Genomic DNA, 6000 nt, shown 5'->3' with positions numbered 1-6000 from the left:
CCTTAAACAGCTTCACAATACACTGTGTGTGCCCCAAGTCTGCTTTATGACATATGAATTACATATGACATATCAATTATACCGATTGATAACTATTTGTCATCCAAGTTAGTCTGATAAGCTGATTGTACCTTCCTGAGGGTGTGGCTTGTGTCATATTTATTCTTACTATCTGACAGTAACTAGCAAGAAAACTTGATGTTTTAGGGGCAGCTCGTGTGGCTCAGTGGTTTAGTGCCGCCTTCGGCCCAGGGTCTGATCCTGGAGACCCAGTATCGAGTCCCACATCAGGCTCCCTGCATGGAGCTTCTCCCTCTGCCTGTGTCTCTGTCTCTCTCTCTCCCTGTGTCTCTCATGAATGAATAAATAAATAAATAAATAAATAAATAAATAAATAATCTTAAAATTTTTTTTTTGATGTTTTAAATGAGTTTAAAGACAGAAGTAACTGATATCTTTTTTTTTCACTGTTTCACTGAATAAAAATCCTTGAGAATGTAGCTATTAACTAGTAAAATGTCTCTTTTTAAGCACCATTTATGCCACTGCAGATTGGTTGATTTCTGCCCCATACTTTTCTTAGTGTCTCATTTTGCCACTTAAAACAATGTTAAGATGGGATGGCACCAATATTGCCCTTTAGAATGTTTAAAGAATACTAGTAACTCAGAGTGTGAAAGAAAATTTACCTCTGTCTGAGCAGTCTCTGGATGATTGAACCAACTTCTCCCAGTAATCGTGACTCCAAAGCAAATATTTATTATTAGATAGCTGCTTACACTACATATATGCATTGAAAATGTATTCAGCATGTGTGTTGGCTGAGTCCTCATTAAGTGTTAGATTCTATATTAGGTAAAGGAAATTTAACCTTGAGTAATAGACAAAGTCTACACTGTCACAGCCACCAGAGTAGCTTGATCCATGTAGTGAGTGGAAAGTGGCAAGAACTGATATCAGAAAAATCCCTTCTGGTCAAATCATGAGTGGTTGGTTGAAATGGCAAAGAGGTTTCTATTAGGTGTGAGGTGGAAAGTCGTGGCTAGAGGGGTGCAAAGAGATTTTAAATGACCTGGTATAGGTCTGAAAAATTTTCTCTTGGCTTCCGCTGTTTCTCAAGGTTGAGTTCTATTATTGATTTATTTTGAAAAACTTACATAAACATAAGTATATGCAAATTATATATTATAAAATGTGGGTATGCTATTATATGAAATTATGCACACGTGTATTTATATATCAGTTTTAACAGTGGTTGTTTCTAGTGATGGATTGAGAGTTTTAGCCAATCTCCATGGCTACTCCATATGGATCTTGAGGAGGCAACCACAAACCTGCTGCAGGATCATGTCTTCATTTTGCCGCTATGCCTCCATGTTTCCTGCATTCTACACCCATCAAGAGGATCCTTCTAAAATAAAACTTTGTTGAGTTTTAAACACTGTTTAAAATCTATCAATAGCTCTCCATTTGCTGTCATGTGAAAACTCAGAATTTTTAAGAAAACCTAAAAAGCTATCAGCTTCTCATCTCCTTTATTGTCCTCTTGGCACAATATTCAAATCAACACAATTTTCTTAATGTCACCAATATCTAAGCTCCTTCTAGCCTAGACACCCATCCTTTTGGAGGAATCTCTTTTCTGTACCCCTGGAAGAAGCACACGTGTCAACTCCCCTGAGAAGACTTCCCTGTTCTTTCAAGGGCGCCTTTTCAAGGTAAGCCTATGGCATACACTGCTAACCTCTTATAAGGTGTCTACAATATTGTGCAATAATTGTCTCCTTACCTGTCTGTCTTCTTATCTTAGTAGGTTGTGATCTGTAGTGGGATTAGAGCTATATCTAAAGCTTATTATCTCCAGCAACTTGTAAAGTTCCCGGCACAATATATATTAACTAACTGTCTTGTGTTCATTCATCGATAACATGATATTGTGAGGTTCTATCCATAAGGTACTTCTCAGTAGGGGCACAAAAGGCAGCACTTATTTATTTATTTAGTCAATACTTTCAGACTAGGCAAAAGCTAACCTGATTAATAAGGAATTTGGAGCGGGATAATTTTTAAATATTGGTAAAAATGTATTTGATGTTAAGAATTATGAACACAGACACATTTCTGAATGGACCCAGCTTTTACCTCTCCTGTTACAATTCAACTTGCATATAATGCCAGATTCATTTTCCTTCTAAAGAAGGAAGTTCTTTCCCTTGATGGAAATCTTTAAGGACTCCATTTAATCTCCTGCCTAATGTGCAAATTTCTTATGGTTGCATTCAGTCTTCCACATTAGCTTTCTTATCTGTGATAGTAAAGAAAAAGAAATTACTCTGTAGAACTTACCATCTGAATTTCTGCTTCCTAAGGAAGAAACAAAATAATTCACTTGGGCATATACTCTGTGTTAAGAAAAATACCAAGGTGGGCTTTTTTGCTGTGAGACAGTAAATCTTCAAGGCATTGTCCAGAAGGCAGAAGTAAGATAAAATGAAGTAAATTGCTTTGCATAACACAGTGAGACGATATTTTAGCTTATTCGGGCAAGTAGGAAGGATGAGAAGATCTTGGGGGTAGCGAGGGTAGGAGAATCCTAGCAAAATACCAAGAAACTAGTTATTTTTATACAACAGGGCGTAGGGAGGACAATGCTTCCTTCTTTTAGAAATAGAACCTCCTAAATTTTAGTTAGGCACCTGACTGCCATAGTAATAGCTACATTTCCCAGATTCTCTTGCAAATAGATGTCACCAGGAGATGAGTATGAGACCAGTGGGTTTTGACCAGACGTGTGCAGTTTAAGTTTGTTGACAGAAGACACCAGTTCCCCTGGGCTTTTTTTCTTCTCTCTTCTCATGGACTGAGAAATAATGGACACTAAAAGCCACCCTTTGACCAAATATGACTATCACCCCAGCCCTATTCTTCTCATCTCTGTACTATTATTACATGCAGTTGAAATAAAGCTCTATTTTACCTGAGCCATTGAATTCTTGGTTCGTTTTATTTCAGTAGCTCTCTCTATTACTAAAAAGTATTACTAATATCTAATTTTAGGAACTTTCTTATGCTTTTCTACAATTTATTCTTCCTGTTACTCCAACACTTCAATAAAAGCCTCCTACATTTTCATTCTTATGTAAGTGATTGGCATGTGCCCCCCAGAAAGGACAATTTGGTGATCCATTCTGCAAGAATAGAACTTGCTGAAATTAAGAAGTAAGTAGAAGCAGAAAATTAGAGTCAGGTGTGAGGATGGGAAGCATAAATTCTCTTTAATCCCTGGAGAAATAGAGGAAAGAATGGGTTTTCTTTTACATTCGTACTAGTAGTTTTAGTTAAAGCCTAAAGACAAGTTATCTTAGCAGAATGGAGAGCTTGAGCTTCTCATGTAAGTGACTCTTGGGTCACATTACTTTTCCTACTTCATCTCTTACTTTTTCTCATTAATGAACCCTTTGCACTATGGAAAATAAGTACAGTTCCTTGGCTTCAGAACAGATCGTGTTCTTAGGTAAGCTCTTTTGTTCAAGCTTTGCCTCTTTGTCAACACCTGTCCCCTTACCTCTCCCTGCTTTTTATTATAGTTACTTTATTTTAGCAGTCTGTTCTCTAGTAAGTTTGAAGTTTGCCTATAGAGGACCCAAAATATCTAGTATGCATGTTTTAAATAAACTTAAGAGTATCCTTTGTCCTTTATTTTATTATGTGTGTTGTTATTTAGTCTTCAACTTCAGGCACGTAAAACTGAGGTGGTCCTGTAAGTTCATAAATACTTGAAGTTTGGATAGGCCTATAAAACTTCCTACACACAATGTTAGTCATTTCATACTTCAGTGTTATTAGAAAACAAATGACTTGGATAATGAGTGATGTACCTTGGCTCTGTAGCCCAGAGAGATTAATTACCTATTATCAACTACTTATTAACATGGTGTGGGGAAGAGTAGGTTGCTTCTGTCCATGATCTAATTCAACTCTCTCTTCTGATAATTTGTCACTGAACTTACTTATAACGGTCTTTAATTATGCTTTGATTTTTTATTTTTTCAGAAAAATATATGTAAAGAGAATTTTAGTAAGATTATCTTCTTTTTTTTTAAGATTATCTTCTTGTAATTCAAGTGCATGTCACAAAAAATGAAGTCAATGAAATGACTCATTTATTTATTGATAATGTCTTTTTTGATGAAAATCTTACTGATTCTGTAATAGATTCCAAAAACTAGGGATGACACTTGAGACACTAAGTAAGTAAAATGTGTGCCTTAGTCTTAAAAAAAAAAAAAAAAAGAAAAAAAAAGACAAAAGGGGAGTTGAGAAGAAGGGGTAGACAATGAATTACAGTTAAGCAATATTTAATTAGTATGAATTTTAGAAAAAAAATTATCAATATATTTATTAAAATTAAATAATTTTCTCCACTTACATGCTCAGCTGTATTTGGCCCTATTGGTAGACAATACTATAGTTTGGTAACCCCCCTTATATTTACTCTAATTCCTCTTGAACTTGCCTAAAAGCCTGGAAAAGGGAGTCAGTCGAGCGTAATAACCAAGTAGAGGGTCAATTAAAGTCTTAATTGCCCACTTCTTGTATTGATTCCTGCTGCCACAGCTATTGAAATCATCCACATGGAGACTGAAAATATTGGGTTAGTGTCACAGTGACTTCTCACCAATTAATGTTTTAGCCAATGTTGCAGTGGTTCTTCAGTGAGAACACAGATCCCATTTCAGCCTTCTGTCACGACCATAGTTGGTCTTATAGGACTAAAGTACGGATGTGTGAATTTCCATGCAATGGTATCAGTTAGAAGGCCAGCTTCCCCCAAGAATGTTTTTCCCCCCAATTTAGTAATGTTTCAACATCTGTAAATCCTAGTAGTCATGTTCTCCTTATCTCCCTAGCAATTTTTTTAAATTCTTAAGATTTTATTTATTTATTCATGAGAAACACAGAGAGAGAGTAGCAGAGACACAGGCAGAGGGAGAAGCAGGCTCCATGCAGGGAGCCCGAGGTGGGACTCCATCCTGGATCCCAGGATCACACCATGAGCCAAAGGCAGACGCTCAACCGCTGAGCCACCCAGGCATCCCCTCCCTAGCAATTTCTTTCCTTGGAATCTGAATTACTTTTTTACCATCCAAGGGAGGTTACCTTTGAATCTGAGATCTTACATTATTCTTATGATAGAAGCTACCTCTAGAAACTAAAGGTGATTTTTATCACTCTTCTAAAGGGTGCTCTAAAGAGCACTCTTTAAAGACTGCTCAGCTTCTGTTTTCCTTAACTAGAGAAAATCCTTAAAAATTTATTTTAACTTCTGATGGGACATCTCACAACTACTATCATAATTGTTATTGCAGATATACAGGGACTAGTAGAGGCACAAAAGAGTGGTAATCAGTTTTACTTAGGAAGGTGGTTTCAGAAACGTATCATGGAGAAGCTGATACGTGAACTAAATATTGAAATATAAATATGCCTTGGGCAGTTTAGACCATGTGGTAAAGGATATTGCAATGTGGGCTTATGGGAATAGGCTCAGATAGACTTTTAGAAATGTGTATGGTACTTTTTGGAAATGTATATAATTTGGAATTGCTGAAACTTTAAATGTTTTTTTCTCCAGTAAACATTTATTAATTGATGAGAAGAAGAAGTATTTCTAGAACACTTGAGACTCTGCTCAAATGCCATGTCCACTCAAAAAACTCCTCTAGACTTTCCAGCTCTTACTCCACCCCACAAATCAAGACTTGTGTGGGTCTCTCATAATAAGCACTTTGTGGTCTTCAACCCTGCATCTCCCCCCAGCTCCACAGGGCCCACCGTAGGGCTCCGAGATGAAGAATCCAGTCCAGGAAGTGGGCATGCAGAACAAAAAGAGTACACTCACCTAGTTTAAAAACACTCAAGATGCTTTGCCCTGAATTTTAAGCAGCACATATGACAGATGAGTGTACGGCAGATCGTGGCAGAACGAAAGGTTATATT

At 36.8% G+C, this 6000-nt stretch overlaps 1 long non-coding RNA gene across 1 annotated transcript in view; it reads left to right on the top strand.

Moving 5' to 3' along the window:
* The first annotated feature begins 1206 nt into the window (after nucleotides 1-1206).
* Nucleotides 1207-6000, top strand: part of LOC121487207 — a 28906-nt gene continuing 24112 nt past the window's right edge. Inside the window, exon 1 of the long non-coding RNA XR_005986794.1 lies at nucleotides 1207-1718. This is a non-coding gene — a long non-coding RNA (uncharacterized LOC121487207). The remainder of the gene's footprint in view (nucleotides 1719-6000) is intronic.

This window comes from Vulpes lagopus, chromosome 3, assembly GCF_018345385.1.
Source record: "Vulpes lagopus strain Blue_001 chromosome 3, ASM1834538v1, whole genome shotgun sequence".
NCBI lineage: Eukaryota > Metazoa > Chordata > Mammalia > Carnivora > Canidae > Vulpes > Vulpes lagopus.
This window is presented reverse-complemented; position numbering and strand designations above follow the sequence as displayed.